Source organism: Pseudophryne corroboree, chromosome 5 (genome assembly GCF_028390025.1).
Source record: "Pseudophryne corroboree isolate aPseCor3 chromosome 5, aPseCor3.hap2, whole genome shotgun sequence".
Taxonomy (NCBI): Eukaryota; Metazoa; Chordata; class Amphibia; order Anura; family Myobatrachidae; genus Pseudophryne; species Pseudophryne corroboree.
Genome location: NC_086448.1, coordinates 623,022,912 through 623,047,967, shown reverse-complemented (window position 1 = coordinate 623,047,967; position 25,056 = coordinate 623,022,912).

Sequence of the window (25,056 nt, the reverse complement as noted above, 5' to 3'; positions counted from 1 at the left end):
TTTTATTCTATAAAAAACTCATTCTGCTGACAGACAGTGTCCAGCAGGTCCGTCATTATATAATATATATACCTGTCCGGCTGCAGTAGTGATATATATATATTTTTTATATCATTATTTATCATCCAGTCGCAGCAGACACAGTACGGTAGTTCACGGCTGTAGCTACCTCTGTGTCGGCACTCGGCAGTCCGTCCATAATTGTATACCACCTACCCGAGGTTTTTTTTCTTTCTTCTTTATACATACATACTACTACATCTCTTTATCAACCAGTCTATATTAGCAGCAGACACAGTACGGTAGTTCACGGCTGTAGCTACCTCTGTGTCGGCACTCGGCAGTCCGTCCATAATTGTATACCACCTACCCGTGGTTTTTTTTTCTTTCTTCTTTATACATACATACTACTACATCTCTTTATCAACCAGTCTATATTAGCAGCAGACACAGTACAGTACGGTAGTTCACGGCTGTAGCTACCTCTGTGTCGGCACTCGGCAGTCCGTCCATAATTGTATACCACCTACCCGTGGTTTTTTTTTCTTTCTTCTTTATACATACTACATCTCATTATCATCCAGTCTATATTAGCAGCAGACACAGTACAGTACGGTAGTCCACGGCTGTAGCTACCTCTGTGTCGGCACTCGGCAGTCCATCCATAATTGTATACCACCTACCCGTGGTTTTTTTTTCTTTCTTCTTTATACATACTACATCTCATTATCATCCAGTCTATATTAGCAGTAGACACAGTACAGTACGGTAGTCCACGGCTGTAGCTACCTCTGTGTCGGCACTCGGCAGTCCATCCATAATTGTATACCACCTAACCGTGGTTTTTTTTTCTTTCTTCTTTATACATACTACATCTCATTATCATCCAGTCTATATTAGCAGCAGACACAGTACAGTACGGTAGTCCACGGCTGTAGCTACCTCTGTGTCGGCACTCGGCAGTCCATCCATAATTGTATACCACCTACCCGTGGTTTTTTTTTCTTTCTTCTTTATACATACTACATCTCATTATCATCCAGTCTATATTAGCAGCAGACACAGTACAGTACGGTAGTCCACGGCTGTAGCTACCTCTGTGTCGGCACTCGGCAGTCCATCCATAATTGTATACCACCTACCCGTGGCTTTTTTTTCTTTCTTCTTTATACATACTACATCTCATTATCATCCAGTCTATATTAGCAGCAGACACAGTACAGTACGGTAGTCCACGGCTGTAGCTACCTCTGTGTCGGCACTCGGCAGTCCATCCATAATTGTATACTAGTATCCATCCATCTCCATTGTTTACCTGAGGTGCCTTTTAGTTGTGCCTATTAAAATATGGAGAACAAAAATGTTGAGGTTCCAAAATTAGGGAAAGATCAAGATCCACTTCCACCTCGTGCTGAAGCTGCTGCCACTAGTCGTGGCCGAGACGATGAAATGCCAGCAACGTCGTCTGCCAAGGCCGATGCCCAATGTCATAGTACAGAGCATGTCAAATCCAAAACACCAAATATCAGTAAAAAAAGGACTCCAAAACCTAAAATAAAATTGTCGGAGGAGAAGCGTAAACTTGCCAATATGCCATTTACCACACGGAGTGGCAAGGAACGGCTGAGGCCCTGGCCTATGTTCATGGCTAGTGGTTCAGCTTCACATGAGGATGGAAGCACTCAGCCTCTCGCTAGAAAACTGAAAAGACTCAAGCTGGCAAAAGCACCGCAAAGAACTGTGCGTTCTTCGAAATCCCAAATCCACAAGGAGAGTCCAATTGTGTCGGTTGCGATGCCTGACCTTCCCAACACTGGACGTGAAGAGCATGCGCCTTCCACCATTTGCACGCCCCCTGCAAGTGCTGGAAGGAGCACCCGCAGTCCAGTTCCTGATAGTCAGATTGAAGATGTCAGTGTTGAAGTACACCAGGATGAGGAGGATATGGGTGTTGCTGGCGCTGGGGAGGAAATTGACCAGGAGGATTCTGATGGTGAGGTGGTTTGTTTAAGTCAGGCACCCGGGGAGACACCTGTTGTCCGTGGGAGGAATATGGCCGTTGACATGCCTGGTGAAAATACCAAAAAAATCAGCTCTTCGGTGTGGAGGTATTTCACCAGAAATGCGGACAACATTTGTCAAGCCGTGTGTTCCCTTTGTCAAGCTGTAATAAGTAGGGGTAAGGACGTTAACCACCTCGGAACATCCTCCCTTATACGTCACCTGCAGCGCATTCATAATAAGTCAGTGACAAGTTCAAAAACTTTGGGCGACAGCGGAAGCAGTCCACTGACCAGTAAATCCCTTCCTCTTGTAACCAAGCTCACGCAAACCACCCCACCAACTCCCTCAGTGTCAATTTCCTCCTTCCCCAGGAATGCCAATAGTCCTGCAGGCCATGTCACTGGCAATTCTGACGAGTCCTCTCCTGCCTGGGATTCCTCCGATGCATCCTTGCGTGTAACGCCTACTGCTGCTGGCGCTGCTGTTGTTGCTGCTGGGAGTCGATGGTCATCCCAGAGGGGAAGTCGTAAGCCCACTTGTACTACTTCCAGTAAGCAATTGACTGTCCAACAGTCCTTTGCGAGGAAGATGAAATATCACAGCAGTCATCCTGCTGCAAAGCGGATAACTGAGGCCTTGACAACTATGTTGGTGTTAGACGTGCGTCCGGTATCCGCCGTTAGTTCACAGGGAACTAGACAATTTATTGAGGCAGTGTGCCCCCGTTACCAAATACCATCTAGGTTCCACTTCTGTAGGCAGGCGATACCGAGAATGTACACGGATGTCAGAAAAAGACTCACCAGTGTCCTAAAAAATGCAGTTGTACCCAATGTCCACTTAACCACGGACATGTGGACAAGTGGAGCAGGGCAGGGTCAGGACTATATGACTGTGACAGCCCACTGGGTAGATGTATGGACTCCCGCCGCAAGAACAGCAGCGGCGGCACCAGTAGCAGCATCTCGCAAACGCCAACTCTTTCCTAGGCAGGCTACGCTTTGTATCACCGCTTTCCAGAATACGCACACAGCTAAAAACCTCTTACGGCAACTGAGGAAGATCATCGCAGAATGGCTTACCCCAATTGGACTCTCCTGTGGATTTGTGGCATCGGACAACGCCAGCAATATTGTGTGTGCATTAAATATGGGCAAATTCCAGCACGTCCCATGTTTTGCACATACCTTGAATTTGGTGGTGCAGAATTTTTTAAAAAACGACAGGGGCGTGCAAGAGATGCTGTCGGTGGCCAGAAGAATTGCGGGACACTTTCGGCGTACAGGCACCACGTACAGAAGGCTGGAGCACCAACAAAAACTACTGAACCTGCCCTGCCATCATCTGAAGCAAGAAGTGGTAACGAGGTGGAATTCAACCCTCTATATGCTTCAGAGGTTGGAGGAGCAGCAAAAGGCCATTCAAGCCTACACAATTGAGCACGATATAGGAGGTGGAATGCACCTGTCTCAAGTGCAGTGGAGAATGATTTCAACGTTGTGCAAGGTTCTGATGCCCTTTGAACTTGCCACACGTGAAGTCAGTTCAGACACTGCCAGCCTGAGTCAGGTCATTCCCCTCATCAGGCTTTTGCAGAAGAAGCTGGAGACATTGAAGGAGGAGCTAACACGGAGCGATTCCGCTAGGCATGTGGGACTTGTGGATGGAGCCCTTAATTCGCTTAACAAGGATTCACGGGTGGTCAATCTGTTGAAATCAGAGCACTACATTTTGGCCACCGTGCTCGATCCTAGATTTAAAGCCTACCTTGGATCTCTCTTTCCGGCAGACACAAGTCTGCTGGGGTTGAAAGACCTGCTGGTGAGAAAATTGTCAAGTCAAGCGGAACGCGACCTGTCAACATCTCCTCCTTCACATTCTCCCGCAACTGGGGGTGCGAGGAAAAGGCTCAGAATTCCGAGCCCACCCGCTGGCGGTGATGCAGGGCAGTCTGGAGCGACTGCTGATGCTGACATCTGGTCCGGACTGAAGGACCTGACAACGATTACGGACATGTCGTCTACTGTCACTGCATATGATTCTCTCAACATTGAAAGAATGGTGGAGGATTATATGAGTGACCGCATCCAAGTAGGCACGTCACACAGTCCGTACTTATACTGGCAGGAAAAAGAGGCAATTTGGAGGCCCTTGCACAAACTGGCTTTATTCTACCTAAGTTGCCCTCCCACAAGTGTGTACTCCGAAAGAGTGTTTAGTGCCGCCGCTCACCTTGTCAGCAATCGGCGTACGAGGTTACATCCAGAAAATGTGGAGAAGATGATGTTCATTAAAATGAATTATAATCAATTCCTCCGCGGAGACATTGACCAGCAGCAATTGCCTCCACAAAGTACACAGGGAGCTGAGATGGTGGATTCCAGTGGGGACGAATTGATAATCTGTGAGGAGGGGGATGTACACGGTGATATATCGGAGGATGATGATGAGGTGGACATCTTGCCTCTGTAGAGCCAGTTTGTGCAAGGAGAGATTAATTGCTTCTTTTTTGGGGGGGGTCCAAACCAACCCGTCATATCAGTCACAGTCGTGTGGCAGACCCTGTCACTGAAATGATGGGTTGGTTAAAGTGTGCATGTCCTGTTTATACAACATAAGGGTGGGTGGGAGGGCCCAAGGACAATTCCATCTTGCACCTCTTTTTTCTTTTATTTTTCTTTGCGTCATGTGCTGTTTGGGGAGGGTTTTTTGGAAGGGCCATCCTGCGTGACACTGCAGTGCCACTCCTAGATGGGCCCGGTGTTTGTGTCGGCCACTAGGGTCGCTTATCTTGCTCACACAGTCAGCTACCTCATTGCGCCTCTTTTTTTCTTTGCGTCATGTGCTGTTTGGGGAGGGTTTTTTGGAAGGGACATCCTGCGTGACACTGCAGTGCCACTCCTAGATGGGCCCGGTGTTTGTGTCGGCCACTAGGGTCGCTTATCTTACTCACACAGTCAGCTACCTCATTGCGCCTCTTTTTTTCTTTGCGTCATGTGCTGTTTGGGGAGGGTTTTTTGGAAGGGACATCCTGCGTGACACTGCAGTGCCACTCCTAGATGGGCCCGGTGTTTGTGTCGGCCACTAGGGTCGCTTATCTTGCTCACACAGTCAGCTACCTCATTGCGCCTCTTTTTTTCTTTGCGTCATGTGCTGTTTGGGGAGGGTTTTTTGGAAGGGACATCCTGCGTGACACTGCAGTGCCACTCCTAGATGGGCCCGGTGTTTGTGTCGGCCACTAGGGTCGCTTATCTTACTCACACAGCGACCTCGGTGCAAATTTTAGGACTAAAAATAATATTGTGAGGTGTGAGGTATTCAGAATAGACTGAGTGGAAATTATGGTTTTTGAGGTTAATAATACCTTGGGATCAAAATGACCCCCAAATTCTATGATTTAAGCTGTTTTTTAGGGTTTTTTGAAAAAAACACCCGAATCCAAAACACACCCGAATCCGACAAAAAAAATTCGGTGAGGTTTTGCCAAAACGCGGTCGAACCCAAAACACGGCCACGGAACCGAACCCAAAACCAAAACACAAAACCCGAAAAATTTCCGGCGCTCATCTCTACTTGACAGGCAGTGCAGAGCCTGTGATCAGCCTGAGTGTCTAATAGGACAGATCCGGTATGTAAAACTGACAGACAGGATGCCGGCTGTCAGCATCCAGCATTCCATCTGCCGTAGTACCGGCAGTGAGGTAGCGAGTCCGCTCGCCATGCATCAGGCCCGGTGTCGAGCTTCACTCACCACAGGTTCTATAATTACGGGCGGGTGTCAGTATTCCGACCGTCGGTAAAATGCCAGCTGTCGAGATTCCGGCGTCAGTCTAATGAAAGCATCCTGACAGCCGGCTTTGTGACTACATTCCGATAGGACACATGTTGCATGCAAAAGGAAAATAATAGAAAATAAACTAAAACTTACCTCTATTCAGGGATCACTGATCAGTGGGATGCTATTGTAACCCATTCAGTTGATGCTGTTAGATAGATAGATAGATAGATAGATAGATAGATAGATAGATAGATAGATAGATAGATAGATAGATAGATAGATGCAGACAGATATATATTATATATACTGTATATATATCTATATACATTTTTATATCAGAACTTGCAAGCGTTTGAAAATGGCAAACTTTTTGTTAGTATCTAATATGTTGACTTCACATCTAAATAAAGAGCAATTTGTTTGTGGCTAATGATAAGCTCAGTCATTTTTTTTTTGTAGAGAATATGTGACTCAACTAAAAGGTTTCCAAACCCAGTAACAATTACTAATATTCATCTCAATTTAATATGTGTTAATGGCGCTCTTGCTTCTTAATCAAATTTATTTCAGATTAATGGACTGTGCTATTGAAAGATATAATTAAAAATGAATTTCAAATTTTTTTTGTGACGGCTATGGACACCATTTGTATGTAATGTCCAATTAAAAGATTTTATTATGTCACATTTTATATAATGATTTTTGTTTTAGCAGAATAATATATATATATATATATATATATATATATATATGTTAGGCGCCGGGGTCCGCTCGTCGCTGCGGCCCGGCGCCTAGCAACCAGGGACGCCGTGCGCGTACAGCTGCCGGCTCCCTGGCAACGCTAGACGCCGGGCGCACGGAGCCGCACGGACCCTAGCAACGGGGACGCCACTTACGGACTGCGTTCCCCGTTGCTGGGTTCAATTTAAATAATGAGATGTCTGTTTTCCTGGCCATGCAGCTTGGCAGCTGTATGGCATTTAATCCAATCAGCCTCCAAACAGCTGATTGGAGGACTCCCTGTTAAATACACTTCCTGGGCTTCTCACAGACGCCGGTAATAGCTTCCTGAATGCTGAATCTGTTTGCTGAAAGTGTTTCCAGTCCTGCTGTATCCGGTCGTTCCTGTTCTCAGTTGTCCTGTACTCGGAAGTCGTCATCTGTTCCTGGAGTCCTGACTGAGCACCTTTGAACATCCAGTGGTGTTCGTGAGTCACGGCGTAGCCGTGTGTTGCGGCTTGGGCCGCTTAATTATTTATCTTTTATTATTTGTGTTCCGGAGCTTTTGCGGAGGATTCCGCTCCCACAGATCCACTCTGGTATCCAGCGGTGCTGGGTAGGAGTACGGACTAGTGGATTTTGGTTGTTCTTTTCCCTGGCGGGTTACCGCACATACCTCAGGTTTAGTCAGTTAGCTTGTAGCCCCTGGCCTGGTTGTTTAGTCAGAGGGCCCCTTGTTATCACCCTGTCTCGGATTTCCCTTTGTCTCCCATTAAGACCTGAGGGGGCATCGGAGTTGGGCAGACATAATCCGCCCTTCAAACGCGGCTGCCATGGGCTCAAGCAACCATAGTCTCGCAGGGGATTTCTGACCACACGGGCGAGACAACGGAGTTAGGGCGCCAGGGGCTACTTTCTATTCCCGCTCCCTTCCCCAGCATTCCGTTCCAGTGCTCCGGTCCTTGCAATAGGACCACCTCAGACCAGAGTGCTGGAATCATAACATTATTACCGGCCACATCAAAACTTAAAATTAAACAGGGTTTGATTTTTTCCCTTATTCAGTTTTGTAAGGTTTGTCGGCCTCATGAATCCCACTGGTTTAGGGCCAAATCCTGGCCAGCTTCTAGTTAGCCAGATTCAAGAACTTACTCAAATGGTTCAGGATCTTTCCCTTCGGGTGAAGTCGCAGGAAGATCTTTTACGAACTTCCCCGAGGGTAGTTCCTGAACCGAAAATGCACTTGCCTGACCGTTTTTCTGGTGATAGGAAGCAGTTTTTTAATTTTAAAGAGTCCTGTAAACTTTATTTTCGTTTAAGACCTATCTCCTCAGGTACTGAATCTCAGCGGGTCGGAATTATTATTTCTTTGCTCCAGGGGGATCCCCAGACCTGGGCTTTTGGTTTAAAAACAGAGGATCCGGCATTGTTGTCTGTAGACGCCTTTCTGGGGTCTTTAGGGCTTTTGTATGATGACCCTGATAGAGAGGCATCCGCCGAGAGTCAGTTACGCGCTCTCAGACAAGGTAGAAATCCTGCAGAGGTTTATTGTACAGAGTTTCGCCGTTGGTCGAACGACTGTGGCTGGAATGACCCAGCCCTGCGCAGTCAGTTTCGCCTCGGCTTATCTGAGTCTATAAAAGACAGTCTCCTTCAGTATCCCGCTCCTGAGACTCTCGATAAACTCATGGAGCTTTCTATTAAGATTGATCGTCGTCTCAGAGAGCGGAGGGCTGAAAAAGGAGCACCTGTCAGATCTACTCCGTGTGTATTTTCCATTCCTGAGGACATAGAGGAGCCCATGCAGATGGGTCTCTCCAGGCTGTCTCCAGAAGAAAGAGCCAGAAGGCAAAACTCTGGTCTTTGTTTGTACTGTGGGGGTAAGGGACATTTTGCCCGTAATTGTCCGAACAAGTCGGGAAACGCCTCGACCAAGTGAATTGTGAGGGGGTTCACTTTGGTCTGCAGCTTATCTCCTCGAATAACTCCCTGTTAGTCCCAGCTAAAGTTTCCTTTGGCAGCCTCAGTTCTTCAGTGTCGGCTTTTGTTGACAGTGGAGCTGCAGGGAACTTTATGGACTTAACGTGGGCCAAGGCCTTAGGTATTCCTCAGTTAAACTTGGGTAGGTGTGTCACCATGCATGGTTTAGACGGGAGTCCCTTGTCCAATGGGGTTATTTCCCTCTGTACACCCCCTGTACTACTTACGGTAGGAGCTCTTCATTCCGAAAAGATTGAGTTTTTCCTTACCCATTGCCCAGCAGTTCCAGTGGTTCTGGGTCACCCTTGGCTGGCCTTTCATAATCCCATCATTGATTGGCAGTCGGGGGAGATCTCATAATGGGGTACCATCTGTAATAAGGAATGTATTACGTTTCCTGTCAGAATAGCTGCTGCCATTCCCGAACCCATTCCCGTGGAATACCAGGACTTTGTTGATGTATTTTCCAAGGGCAATGCGGACATTCTGCCTCCCCATCGGCCTTATGATTGTGCTATTGTGCTAATTCCTGGTGCCACATTGCCAAAGGGAAGGTTATATGCATTGTCCAGACCAGAAACTGCGGCCATGAATGAGTATGTTAAGGAGAGCCTAGGGAAAGGATTTATTAGGCCATCTAAATCCCCTTTAAGTGCAGGCTTCTTCTTTGTGGAGAAGAAAGATGGATCACTCAGACCTTGCATCGACTTTAGAGCCCTGAATAAGATCTCAGTTAAAAATACTTACCCTCTGCCGCTGATTTCTGTCCTCTTTGATCAGCTGCGTTCGGCTGTGATTTTTTCTAAGATTGACCTGAGGGGAGCGTATAACCTCATCCGAATCAAGTCGGGAGATGAGTGGAAAACGGCGTTCAGTACTCAGTCGGGTCACTACGAGTATCTGGTGATGCCGTTCGGCTTGTCTAACGCTCCGGCAGTTTTCCAGGATCTCATTAACGATGTGCTCCGTGATTTTCTTGGAAGATTCGTGGTCGTTTACTTAGACGATATCCTGATCTATTCTGACTCTATTGAACAACATGTTACCCAGGTGCGTCAGGTTCTTCAAAAATTACGTGAAAATCACCTATATGCCAAGCTGGAGAAGTGTGAGTTTCATGTCACGGAGGTATCCTTTTTAGGGTACATTATTTCCCCTCGGGGATTCTGTATGGAACCAAAGAAGCTCCAAGCCATCCTTAGTTGGGCGCAACCCACCAACTTAAAAGCAATTCAGCGCTTTTTAGGGTTTGCGAATTATTATAGAAGATTTATTCATTCTTTTTCCGACCTGGTTGCTCCCATTGTGGCACTGACTAAGAAGGGAGCGGATCCTACCAACTGGTCACGTGAAGCTGAGTTATCCTTTCAGGCCTTGAAACAAGCTTTCGTCTCAGCCCCAGTCCTCAGACATCCCAACCCAGAATTGCCCTTCATTGTTGAGGTTGATGCCTCGGAGGTTGGAGTGGGGGCTATCCTATCCCAGAAGGATCCGGACTCTCTAGAATTACATCCTTGTGCCTTTATGTCCAGGAAATTCTCATCCGCTGAATCCAACTACGATGTTGGTAACCGGGAGTTACTGGCTATTAAATGGGCTTTCGAGGAGTGGAAGCATTGGCTTGAGGGAGCAACACATACCATTTCAGTATTGACTAACCACAAAAATCTTCAGTACATCGAATCAGCTAAGCGGCTGAATGCCCGGCAGGCTCGTTGGGCTTTATTTTTTACTCGTTTCAAGTTTATTATCACCTTCAGGCCAGGTTCCAAGAATACCAAGGCGGATGCCCTGTCACGCAGTTTTCTTCCAGTTCATAATAACAGTCCTGTTACTCCCATACATCCATCTTCAGCCATTTGGGCAGGCCTCACACAAGATTTATTTACCCAGTTAAAGCAGCTTCAACATCAAGCTCCTGGGAATACTCCTGCTGGTCGTCTTTATGTCCCTGAGTTTTTGAGAGCTACTGTTTTGACTGAGTTTCACGATAGCAAAGTTGCCGGGCATCCAGGGATCTCTAAGACTTTGGAATTAGTCTCCCGCTCAGTATGGTGGCCGGGTCTTTCTAAAGACATTAAGGAGTTTGTTTTTTCTTGTCAGGTCTGTGCACAGCATAAAGTTCCCCGTTCCTTGCCTATCGGGCAACTTATGCCCTTAAATGTTCCTCTCAGGCCATGGTCTCATATTTCCATGGATTTTGTGGTAGACCTCCCTCTGTCAGCCGGATTCCGAGTCATATGGGTGGTAGTGGACCGTTTTAGCAAGATGGCCCATTTCATTGCTCTTCCCCGACTGCCATCTGCCCAGGGATTGGCAGTTTTGTTTCTCCGCCATGTTTTCAGACTTCATGGGTTACCCACTGATATTGTTTCTGATCGGGGTCCACAATTCATTGCACAATTTTGGAAGTCTTTTTGTGCCTCATTAAAGATGAAATTGTCTTTAACGTCCGGCTACCATCCCCAATCCAACGGGCAGACCGAGCGAGTTAATCAATCATTAAAACAGTATTTGCGTTTGTACTCAGCCAAACTCCAGAATGATTGGTCCGAGTTTCTTCCTTTGGCGGAGTTTGCGTACAACAATTCTTGTCATTCCTCCACTAATGTGTCTCCATTCTTTTCAGTTTTTGGTTTTCACCCTAGAGCTAATTCTTTTTTTCAACATTCCTCTGTCTCCTCGCTAACCTTAACCTCTCATCTCAGACTCATTTGGAGAAAAGTGCACCTTGCTCTCAGAAAAGCGGCATTTCGAGAGAAAAAAATTTCTGACAGGCTCCGGCGGCCTTGCACTTTTAAGGTGGGAGATAGGGTATGGTTGTCGACTCGTAACATTAAACTTCGACAAACCTCAGCTAGATTGGGCCCCAAATTTATTGGACCATTTCATATTATTAAAAAAATCAATCCAGTTGCTTTCCGGTTACGTTTACCAAGAGCTCTCCGGATCGGAAATACGTTCCATTGCTCCTTGTTGAAACCATAATTTTCTTCCAGTAGATTTCCTCGGAAGATCTCTCAGGGGAAATCACCAGTAGATGTACAGGGTCATCGGGAGTTCTTGGTAGAGAAGGTTCTCGATTCCAAATTGTCCCGGGGTCGGCTTTATTTTCTGGTGCACTGGAGAGGATATGGTCCAGAAGAAAGGTCTTGGGTCCTGGATAAGGATCTCCATGCCCCGAGGCTCAAGAGGGCATTTTTTCGTGAATTTCCTCGGAAACCTGGCTTTAGGGGTTCCTTGACCCCTCCTCAAGGGGGGGGTACTGTTAGGCGCCGGGGTCCGCTCGTCGCTGCGGCCCGGCGCCTAGCAACCAGGGACGCCGTGCGCGTACAGCCGCCGGCTCCCTGGCAACGCTAGACGCCGGGCGCACGGAGCCGCACGGACCCTAGCAACGGGGACGCCACTTACGGACTGCGTTCCCCGTTGCTGGGTTCAATTTAAATAATGAGATGTCTGTTTTCCTGGCCATGCAGCTTGGCAGCTGTATGGCATTTAATCCAATCAGCCTCCAAACAGCTGATTGGAGGACTCCCTGTTAAATACACTTCCTGGGCTTCTCACAGACGCCGGTAATAGCTTCCTGAATGCTGAATCTGTTTGCTGAAAGTGTTTCCAGTCCTGCTGTATCCGGTCGTTCCTGTTCTCAGTTGTCCTGTACTCGGAAGTCGTCATCTGTTCCTGGAGTCCTGACTGAGCACCTTTGAACATCCAGTGGTGTTCGTGAGTCACGGCGTAGCCGTGTGTTGCGGCTTGGGCCGCTTAATTATTTATCTTTTATTATTTGTGTTCCGGAGCTTTTGCGGAGGATTCCGCTCCCACAGATCCACTCTGGTATCCAGCGGTGCTGGGTAGGAGTACGGACTAGTGGATTTTGGTTGTTCTTTTCCCTGGCGGGTTACCGCACATACCTCAGGTTTAGTCAGTTAGCTTGTAGCCCCTGGCCTGGTTGTTTAGTCAGAGGGCCCCTTGTTATCACCCTGACTCGGATTTCCCTTTGTCTCCCATTAAGACCTGAGGGGGCATCGGAGTTGGGCAGACATAATCCGCCCTTCAAACGCGGCTGCCATGGGCTCAAGCAACCATAGTCTCGCAGGGGATTTCTGACCACACGGGCGAGACAACGGAGTTAGGGCGCCAGGGGCTACTTTCTATTCCCGCTCCCTTTCCCAGCATTCCGTTCCAGTGCTCCGGTCCTTGCAATAGGACCACCTCAGACCAGAGTGCTGGAATCATAACAATATATATAAACAAACAGTATATGTGTATATATATATATATATATATATATATAATATCGCTGAGCCCGGCACTCTCCGCACACAATATGGATACCTTTTCCGTTGCCTCCTTTGTAGAGACCTCTGCATCTCCCCAATGTAGAGTAAATGTGTACGGTGGCAGTCAGGTGAATAAAGACATAAGACAGCCTGTTTTGCCACCGTTTCAAAGCATCTGCTTTTTGCCCTGACATGTTGGCAAAACAGGCTGTCTTGTGTCATTATTCATCTGAGTGCCACCGTACACGTTTACTATATATATATATATATATATATATATATTACACACAAATGTACCCAAATCTGCGCTACCAGGGGGGCTGCACTTTAGAATAACCCTTTTGCCAGTTAAGCGTTCACAATAAACATGTACAACAAAATTCCAAGTGCGTACAACAGACTTTTTAAAAATAAAAATGACTGATTGTCAATTAATATACAACCAACAATTATAAAAATTCACAATAATTTATTAAAAGCAATTCATTGGACATATATAACCTCTAGCAGAATATCACCAAGGTTTTAGTGTCCTTGCTATAAAGTTCAGATTCCGACGCGTTTCATCCTTGTTATGACTTCATTGGGGGATATCAACAGAAAGCATGACTCCTCAAAGACCACAAGATGAATAACGTGATCAAATTTTAGTTAAATCTGATGACTTATAGGCGACAATGGTTTATGTATGGTGTAAAAATACTGTAATGAGGAATCTTCACATTTGTGGAAGAGACCTATTCACATCTCTGGGAAATCTGGACTTTGGATCATCACTTAATGACACGTATCAGTGGATATTGATTCACTATTAGTTTCCCATATACGAGGGTTTATATCCACTTATGGAGGTCATGGTATGACCGCCTTCTGATATTTGAAGTTACCAATTGAAAGAAATATATTCTATGGTCACAATATTGCATTAAGGATTAAGACTCCTCATTAGAGTATTTTTACACCATACATAAACCATTCTTGCCTATAAGTCATCAGATTTAACTACAATTTGATCACGTTATTCATCTTGTGGTCTTTGAGGAGTCATGCTTTCTGTTGATATCCCCTGATGAAGTCCTAACAAGGACGAAACGCGTCGGGATCTGAACTTTATAGCAAGGACACTAAAACCTTGGTGATATTCTGCTAGAGGTTATATATGTCCAATGAATTGCTTTTATTAAATTATTGTGAATTTTTATAGTTGTTGGTTGTATATTAATTGACAATCAGTCATTTTTATTTTTAAAAAGTCTGTTGTGCGCACTTGGAATTTTGTTGTACATATATATATATATATATATATATATCCAAAAAAAGATACAGGCACTCACCACTTCCTTGATGATGAAAACTTTATTGGTGTGTCTCACATAGAGACAGTTAACAGCATGTCAGCAAAAGGTGTCAACGTTTCGGCTCCATCTGAGCCTTTTTCAAGACTAACAAGATTACAGCAGGTTCTCACCCAGCAGCCCATAAGAACCTGCTGTAATCTTGTTAGTCTTGAAAAAGGCTCAGATGGAGCCGAAACGTCGACACCTTTTGCTGACATGCTGTTAACTGTCTCTATGTGAGACACACCAATAAAGTTTTCATCATCAAGGAAGTGGTGAGTGCCTGTATCTTTTTTCGGATATATTTTTGGATCTCTTGTGAATCTCTTATGGAGCACCGCCCAGGTTGCATATTGGAGCAGTGAGTGTGGACTTTCTGGATAGATAGATATATATATATATATATATATATATATATATATATAGGAGATTGTATAGCTGATTATGTGTATAGTATATCCCAGATTTTATTCATCTCTCCCATAGGACACATTGACTGAAGTGGTTGTTCACTTTATCACTGTTGTATATTTTGGAGCTGTCTGATTTCCATTAGTGAGTATGATGTCTATTCAGCCGGGTGTCAGTGGTAATTGGTCCATCCTTGGTGGTTGCTTCTATGACCTTGATTTCAGTATTTTGACACATTGTATATTCGGTGTCCCTATGTCCTTTATTACTCTTTTACCCTAAGGTGGTGGTATCCTGCATTTGGGCCCGTGAGACTGATTGTATTTTGTTTATTTTCTTTCTGTTTTTTCGTTTTGAGCAGTTAATGTCTGCTGAATTGGATTCTACCTTATGAAAAATTGTGTGGCTTGTCTTGAGAAAGGCTTTTGTTGTAGAGCCGAAACGTCGACCTAATAAAGCCAACTATGAAGCCCTGAAACAGTGATTGGATTCATTTATTAAGGAGAGTGCCCCCCAGGACACTGGAGCTCTGTATATGATTGTGGACCTACCGACTGAGGTGGGTTTCACTGGGTGCACCCTATTGTTGACCCAGCATGGATGTGAGTGCAGGACTACCAAGGATATTTATATATATATATATATATATATATATATATGTATATATAATTCTGCTAAAACAAAAATCATTATATAATTTTTTTATTTTATATATATATATATATATATATATATATATACACACATATAAATTATTATTTTTTTATAAATGTTTGATCTTAGCAAAATATGTTACTGTTCTTTACATAAAACAAAAATACTTTTTTAGATCAGTGAGGGGCTCGAGTAAGTTTGACAGAATCTGCATCTATTTCCAAATGTATTTCAGTAAAGGCCCAGTTTGTTAGGCTTGTCACCAGGGCCAAATTAACTCATGGCCGGGCCCCTAGGCTTTCTGGTATTTCAGGCCCCCACCGGCACTTCAATCGTTCACCCTATTACATCTGACATATGGGATGCAGAGCTTTCAATATTCCCACTGGCAGAGATACCTAGTTGAAATAGTCTGCTGACTTCTTTTCTTACATCGCCATTGTTCTTCCTTTTATTTTCTCTTATCACACTGGTCATAGAGGAGATATGTGCAAATCAGCAAGGCTGGCATATGTGTCTCCTTTACCCCTGCAGACAACAGGAGCAAATGCACATGGGATGCCACAGGAGGTGGATTCACAGCGATAGTATACAAAATGCTAAAGAAAACAGTAAACCATACATACTGTACATATTTCAGAACAGGCAGTGCTATTAGTACATAATATTACCAATTAAAACGTAATAAAGGGAGAGATGTATGAAGCAATGAAAAAAGTGGATAAGTGAGCCAGTGGAGAAATTGTCATAGCAACCAATCAGGTGTTACCTAGAATTTTGCACTTGATAAATGCTACCTCAGAGCTGATTGGTTGCCATGGACAATTTCTCCACTGGCTCAGTACTCCACTCTTTTCACTGCTTCATACATCTGCCTGAAAGTACTGTAACTGTGAAATGCTTCTCAGTTGCCATGCCTAAGGAACAGTAAGAATGTGCATGCGCCATAGAAAATATTGAAAGTTGCAGCTAAAAAAGGGCAGACTGGTCTATGCTCCTGGATAGAATAGACAACCCTCCTAATATTCACCCAATTCTCCAGTGATGTGTGCTGGGACAGGTTTGGTAGAATCTGGCAACTTGCCAGAGTCTACTGCACATGCACAGAATACAAGGATTACAGTAGTATCAGCAGACGGGGGGGCCCTGAACCCAGGACCCTGTGTGCACAGGTAACCCTGCACCCATTATAGATATGCCCATAGGGTGTGTCTTAATGATGCACTTTGCTGTGAATTGCATCATCATGACCTCACCCCATGACACAATGTCATTACATTTTAAAGAGTGGAGCCATGATCACACAACTTGTGGCACCACTCACAGAATGTATTTGCATCCAACTCGTGATTATGAATGAATCTACTAATAAAAACGTATTTACCGATTGGGGGTGAATACATGTCTGTGTCTGCAACCATCAGTATGTGGAGTGGAAGCATTGTTGGGGCTGTATGCAGAGTGAGAGTAATATTGGGTCAGTATTTGGATGGGAGTGCACTGTTTGGGCACTATTTGTATGGGGAACATTGTTAGGGCAGCATGTGGAGTGGGAGTAGTGTTGGGAAAGTCAGTGGACTGGGAGAAGTATTGAACAGCATGTACAGTGGGAAGCTACTAGATGCACAAATATAATATTATAAAACAGAGGAGACACTACACAGGGGATATCGTAGTCGGTATATCAATCTACTGTGATGGTGTAAAGTAGAGAGTTCAGTAGGAGAGGGTGATGGGGACTGTCCAAACCTAGAGTTGGGATATAGAAATGTTATATGCAAATTAAGGATGCAAAAAAGAGAACATCGCTTTACTTGTTTGCTGGCTGCATGCAGCCCTATGATGGCTTGGGAGTGCTACTAGTAGAAAACCCAAATCAAGATGACTACAATCCTCATGGGAGGGGAGCGGGATTACAGCAGATCTAAAGACCTAACAGCTTACTTCAATAGCATAGTTCAATGGGTACAGGTTGGGCACACTGCAATATTGCAACAGTCTAGAGTAGGCAGTTTACTAGGACAGATGAAGGTCACAGACACAGAAGGCCTACCAAGTAGCAGGATAGGAAAGCAGGCCATCCCAACTGAGCAGGTGGCAAAGAGTTGATGCCCGAGTGCCCTGTGGAGGTAAGAGTAGTTGTGGTCTGAGGTGCAAGATAGAGACAATAAGCCATTGGTGCCACCCGGGCCTTATAGATGAAGATCTTGCTAAGAGCTAATCATTATGCCTTCCACTTTCACAGAAAGGAATAAGTGTAGAGCTAAAGTGGTAGGCTCAACAGGAAGGCCATGAGGCAGAAGACTAGTACCAGTCAAGGTCAATGAATGTGGCACAGCAAAATCTCAGTAACAGGAGATTTCTGCTAGTAACACGTGAAGTATCACCTCACTGCATCTACAGGATTCCAGTCATGTACACCCAGCCAATCTAAATCAGGGTCAATCTGTATTCAGCAGAGAAGGAGAGGTGCACACTGCTCTCCATGCTTTTAGTTACAGGACAGGAGGACCGAGGTCAGGGGTCACAGTCTGTGTACAGAGCTTCTTATGGTAAGAAAGTGGGTCCATAGGTTTTTGTGCCATTGCACCAAGGAACAATCCAAGCGGTCTTTTTAAAACTTAAAAAAATGACATTCGCTGTATGACAGTTGGCGAACAGAGCCAGTGTCTGGTGCACACATACCTCCTGCTCCACCCACACTTTAACCCTGTCTGTGACTATTAGACACATGAAAGTTCTCAATGATGCATACATATAGATGCATAAGCAATGTTTTCTCCAGCAGGGTCCACAGGTTATCCACAGGATGCAACGGGCCCATCCATATATCCCCGCATCCTCGCTCAGGCAAATCAGTTTTTTGTGTTGTACGGCAGGAGCTGGACTATGGTCAGAGGGCTGCTGGTTTTTAGCAAACTAAGCTTTCTTATTTTATTTTTATAGTCTTACTATTTTTTCTTCAGTGATGTTTCCAAAAAGCGTCTTATATGTACCTTAGAAAGAGTCGTTCCAACAACTCTCCTCCGGGTCGCGACAACGCTTACCCATGAATACAGTGCTGTTTCTGCGGACGTCTGTGTCGGATATACTAGCAGGTCCAGCAGACGTTACCAGGCTGTGGCCGGAGCATGGGGAGAAGGTAAGGCATCGGTTCCGCTTAGAAGAGTAATATGGATACAGCCACACTGTTTTGGGAGGAGACTACCAAACAGTCGCTGATGTGGCTGTGACCTCGGATGCACCAGAGCTAGACCTTAAGGATCAGAGGCTCCAGGTAAAGTATGAGGCCGCGATCCCTAGGGTTGATGTCAGCAGTGAGGAGTCAGACACTCTCCAGGTCGCCCCTCCCCCCGGTTCATGACCAGTTTCCTTTGAGTCTCCCACCATGGACTGTTTTCCCGCTTACGTCTCAGATGCTGTACATGAAGGGGACCCAGTCGCAGCATAAATGGCTGTGTGACTGGTGCGTCTGTGTTCACTGAGCATCTATGTTTAATATAGGTTCAAGGAGCGGCAGTGTACACTAGTAGCATCTGGATCCACTCAGCTTTCGCAAACGGATTTATCGGCCCTGGAAGCTGGGTGAGTCTCCCTGTATCCCACTCTACTGAGTACGAGTAATACAGCACTAAGTCTCTATCTACCTTTTGAGTATGAATAGTTAGATTAGTGCCTATTGCATATGAGTCTGTATACTATTACTGTTGTTTCTCTCACTATGCGTCTAAATACGGTAGATCTGTTTAAACATGATTCAGTAATATGTTCTCCTACATACTTGAAATGTAGTTGAAGTTGATGATGTGCTCATATTGCTTATTATACTAATGTATAACATGTGACTGACTGCTAGTGTGATTGCTGACTTTACTATAATTATGTCAGTTTTTTTCTATTCAGATCCTCAATGCTGGTGCATGGGTAGGGTTGGATTGTATGTCACTTTAAAAAGCTTAAAGTGATTACAGTCACAAATTGTTTTGTACACTGTGGAAGTTTTTATTATTTATCATGTTTAAGAGCGGCAAAGGTGAGGAAGAAATACTCACAGCAACACCAACACTCATATCATGTTTGTCTTGCAAAGCTGTGTTAAGCTCTCAGGATCTGGTTCAGGATGGTTTGTGTGCAAACTGTTTTAGCTTTCACCAGGGTCTCTTGAAAAATACAAGGCAGATTCAGGTGCAGATAATTCAGTAAAACAGATAATCCACCTTGGGCTATGTTTGCACAGACATTATCCAGTATTGCTGAACGGATAATTCCTCCAACTCCTGTACCAGTGATATGTTACATGATTAACCCTTACATGCAGCTTCCCACCTGCGGTTTATCACTTCCAGCAGCAGCCTCTCAAAAGAAACGGGCTGATAAGCCAGTGGTAAGTAAATCTTCATTTTCACAGGCTACACATGTTTCAGATGAGGATTCATCAGAGGATAAAAGCTTCTACTTCTGCATACGAAGAGGAGTAGGAAGGTCTCAGCTCAGTGGGTATAACTGAGTTAATTAAAGCAATGAAAGCCATTCTATCCCTGTGTTTAAACGTCCCAAAACAGTTAAGACTGAGTTTCCAGGGTCAGATCCGCTGACGGAAATCATAGAAGAGGCTTGAATTACGCCCAATAAGAAGTTTAGAATTCCTAAGAAATGGAATTCCAATTATCCTTTTCCAGCTGGGGATTGTTTAAAAAGGAAGGTGACTCCTAAAGTAGATACGCATGTGATTTGATTAGTGCAAAAATCTACATTACCTTTGCCTTCAACATCATTAAATGATGTCACAAAAAGGAGAGTGGATGGTTTTTAAAAAAACATTTTTTCCCTCTCTGGGGCAGTCATAAGGCCAGACATGGCTTCAGCTTGGATGGAAAAGGCAGTGGCTGCCTGAGCTGATGCATTGGAGGGGGATTTTTCAATAGCATCTAGAGAGCAAAAATCCCATATAACACATATGAAACAGGCTGCAATGGTCTTGGAAGAAGCAGCATTGGATATGGGTACTATTGCCTCCAGGGCATCAGCTTCAACAATAGCTGCTCACAGAGCAGTTTGGCTATGTAAGTGGAAAGCTGATTCAGAATCTAAGAAGGTTTTGAAATCTTTGCCTTTTTCTGGAGATATTCTTTTTGGTAAAGAATTGACAGATATTTTGGAGTCAGAAGCAGACTCCAAGAAGGTAAAGTTTCCTTCCACATACAATTTCAAACCAAAAGTACCAGCTTTTCAGCCCTTTCGGTCCCAAAGAAAAGCTAAAGGAAAAAGTGATGGTAGGCAGTCCCAATACAACAAGTCTGGTAAGACTAAAAAGCATTGGGCTACCAGAAGACCAGTTGGTAAAACAGATAATAAGCCATCAGTCTGATGGTGCGGGCATCCACCTGGGGGATCCCAGTGTGGGGGGCAGACTTCTTCAGTTTGCAAAGATCTGGCAGCAGTCTACAACAGATGCCTGGGTGCAGGAAGCAGTATCTCTAGGTTATGCATTTGCCTTCAAAAAGCATCCTCCTCAAAGGTTTTTTAGTACCAGCCCATTTTGGGTAGAGTCGAAGGCCAGGGCTTTGCAAGAGGCAGTTCAGAAATTGCTTCAGTCAGGAGTAGTCATTCCAGTTCCTCCTACACAACGAGGACAGGGTTTTTACTCTAACCTGTTTCTAGTTCAGAAACCAAATGGGTCATTCCAGCCCATTCTCAATCTCAAAATGCTGAACAAATACATTTGGGTACCTCGGTTTCATATGGAGACTTTACGTTCCATCATTTTGTCCATGGAGCCAAGGGATTATATGGTATCCCTGGATATACAGGATGCTTAACTACATGTTCCTATAGCACTGTCCCATCAGTGTAATCTCAGGTTCGCTATCCTCCAACAGCATTTTCAGTTCCAGGCCATACCTTTTGGGTTAGCCACAGCCCCCAGAGTATTTACCAAGATTATGGTGGTAATGGCAGCTTATCTCAGCCAGCAGGGGTTAAGAATTTTTCCATACCTCGACAATCTTTTAAACCTGGCACAGTCGCAGGAATTGCTCCTATGTCATCTGCAGCAGACAATAACATGTATGCAAAGGCACGGGTGGCTCATCAATTTGGCAAAATTGTCTTTGGTTCCGTCACAGCGGATGACTCACTTGGGGGCTGTACTGGATTCAAGTCTTCAGAGAGTAATTTTACCTCTGAACAAGATATCCAAGGTTCAAACAAGGATTCAGGACTTGCTACACAGTCAAAAGGTATCCATTCATGCAGCAATGCATGTGATGGAATTGATGGTGTCAACATTCGACATGGTGGAGTATGCACAGTTCCACTCCAGGCCTCTGCAGCATCTGATTCTTGCCAAATGGAATGGGTTGCATCAGATGATGAAAATGCAGACTATGGTTCTTACGATAGAAGTAAGAAGGTCATTAGCCTGGTGGCTACAGACATCCCATCTGGACAAGGGGAGATCCTTTTGGATATCAGATTGGGATATTCTGACAACAGATGTCAGTCTCCAGGGCTGGGGGGCAGTGTCAGGAAGCTTGTGTTTTCAGGGGCAATGGACCCAGGAAGAAGCTTGCCTGCCAATAAATACTTGGAAACATATATATTGGAACTTCAGGCCATATACATGGCACTAATTCAGGCAAAGGACATTCTTCTTCAGGAGAAAACCAGTTCAGATCTGCTCGGACAATGTGAGGGCAGTAGCGTACCTCAACCATCAGGGAGTAACTCGCAGCCGAAAAGTGATGAAGGAGGTAAGTCACATACTAAGTGGGCAGAACTTCATCATCCAGCCTTGTTTGCCGTGTTCGTTCCTGGAGTCCTAAACTGGGAAGCAGATTATCTCAGTCGACGCGCCATTCAAGCAAGCGAATGGGCTCTACATCCGGAGGTCTTCCAGACTCTAGTCGACAAGTGAGGGTTGCCAGAGATGCAGACCTGCTGTAATGACTTAATCCCCTGATGTATTGTTCTCTGTATTGTATTGCAGCTGAGAACAATAGATGTAGGGCTTATGTTAATAAACCATGGTGTGCCTAGGCGCAGCAAAGAAGTCAAGATGAGCGTGGACCCATCTGTAGATCTCATGGCGTCCCGTTCGCATACGGGTCAAGAACAAAGGATCCCAGAGCGATCTTTGTGGATGCCCTGTTGGTCAGATGGGACTTTCATCTGGCTTATGTGTTTACTCCAATCACCCTATTACCCAGGGTGGTGAGAAAAATAAAGCAAGGAAAGGGTGCCGTGATACTAATAGCTCCGGCTTGGCCCAGGAGACATTGGTACACAGATCTGCAGAGGATGTCGATGGATGCTCCACTCCTGCTCCCTCAATGTCCAGATCTACTGATGCAGGGTCCTTGTTATCACAGACATATGGATCGACTGTCTTTGACGTTGTGGCTCTTGAAACCTCTATCCTGAAGTCAAGAGGATTATCACAACAGGTAATTCAAACAATGCTCAGAGCAAGAAAACCTTCCTCTGCTCGCATTTATCACGAATATGGCAAACCTATATTCATTGGTGCAGTGAACGGAAATTAGACCCTAGGTCTTTCAGAGTTTCCAGGGTTTTAGCATTCCTTCAGGCAGGAATGGATAAAGGTTTGAAGGTGGCTTCCTTGAGAGTGCAAGTGTCAGCATTGACTGTATTGTTGCAAAAGAAAATTGCCAACTTACAGGATGTGTGTACTTTTTTCCAGGGAATGCTGCGCATTCAACCTCCTTTTGTTCCTCCTACAGTGCCTTGGGACTTAAATTTAGTCATAAAAGCTCTTTAAGTTTCCCCAATTGAAACACTTCAAAAAGTGGATCTTAAATGGTTGACAGCTAAAGTTCTCTTTCTACTGGCCATGGCGTCAGCTAGAAGAGTGTCAGATTTAGGGGCTTTGTCCTGTTTTGTCCCCATTTCTGATTTTTTTATCCAGATAAAGCAGTTCTCAGAACTAAATCTGGGCATCTTCCTAAGGTGGTGTCTAAATTCCACCTTAACGAAGAAATTGTAGTCCCGGCTTTCCAGGTACCGGGCCTTTCTGCGAGAGATGCATCGCTGGACGTGGTCCGTGCCTTAAGGATCTACGTGGATCGTACCAGTGCCGTCAGAAGACAGATTCACTCTTCATTCTCTACGGATTTCACAAGAGAGGATGGCCTGCTGATAAGTAGACACTGGCAAGGTGGCGTCGGATGATGATTTTAGAAGCATATTCTCAAGCTGATCTCCCTGTTCCGGCTAATGTCTCTGCTCACTCTACTCGTAAGGTAGGTCCATCATGGGCATCACAACGTGGTGCTTCAGCAGAACAGATATGTAAGGCAGCCACATGGTCTTCCATTAACACATTCATTAGACATTATGCCATGGATACCTTTGCCTCTCATGACGCTGAATTCGGGCGAAGGATTCTCCTGTCCAATCAGGAGCGTCCCCACCACTAAATTGCTTTGGGAAATCCCAATATTATCCTGTGGATAACCTGTGGACCATGCCGGAGAAATATACGTTATGGTAAGAACTTACCATTGATAACGGTATTTCTCCTAAGTCCACAGGTTCCATAGGGATCCCACCCTGACGCACCTGATTTGAGGATCCTTTGACTCACTAACCTCTTCCTTCTTGTACGGAAGGGTGTGTATGTGTGTTCTTCTCACCCGATTAGGGCTATCTATGATGCTCCTGCCTTGAGCTTTGGGAATACAACTGATTTGCCTGAGTCAGGAGGCGGGTATATATGGACGGGCCCGTTGCATGCTGGGAGGCCGAAAAGCTTTGACCGATTGGTGCAAATCCCCTGTCGCTTCGCCATATGCCAGTGTTATCCTTTGGAACCTGTGGACTTAGGAGAAATACCGTTATCAACTGTAAGTTCTTATCATAACGTATATTTCTTTGTAAGATTAACATTATTTTACAGAAAAATAGCAAAAGCTGTAATAGCTATATCGGAAAAAAGTAAGATAAGTGAATATTACAATTAATCTCAGTAGAATTGAAATATTCTCATTGTATTCATTTATAAAATATTAAAGTTACTTTGCTTTAGGGAAATACAGTAGGATGTTGATGCTTTGCATTTGTGCAGTGCCTCATTGGTCTTTTTTTAAAAAGGAACCAGCAGTAGTCCCCCATCAAGCAGAGTCTCAGCATCCTTGGTAGCAATGCTCCATTGTCAGAATGTCTTGGTGAAAACATTCCCCCGGTTCATCATTTACGCTACCCAGGTTGGGAAAAAGATGGGTATGTAAAAAGTTTCCATCAATTTAGCATGAAATATTTCATCTGTAAGCAGTTTGTTTATTTGGGGACCAACAAATATGCCATCTTTTATCTTTACGTTACTTAACTTCAAAAATGTGCCTTCAAATAACCGAAAGCCTGGGCTTCTTTACCCAGAGCTTTCTTGAAATTCTTATTTAGGCCCAACTTAATGTGAAGAGGAGGTAAAATGATTTTATGTGGCTCAACCAATGGAGTGTACATGACATATAGTGACTTTTAGTGTCTCTGTTGTCCCATAAACACAAAAAACAGCAAGCAACACAGTATCCACTGCTAAGAGGAGGGTTCTACCACAGGACCAGCATGTGGAGGATAATGAGGAGGATGAGGAGGGGTATACTGAAGACATAGAGGGGGTCATTCCAACCCGATCGCATGCTGCACTTCTTCGCAGCTGTGCAATCGGGTCAGAACTGTGCATGCGCGGTGTGCGCATTGCGCCCATGCGCTGTCGCTGGGCAATAATGCCGGGAATGAGAAAAGTGGTCACAGCAGCAACTGCAAGAAGATTGACAGGAGGAAGGCATGTCAGGGCGTCAACTGACCGTTTTCCGGGAGTGGTCCAGCAAACGCAAACGTGTCCAGGCGTTTCGAGGGCGGATGTCTGACG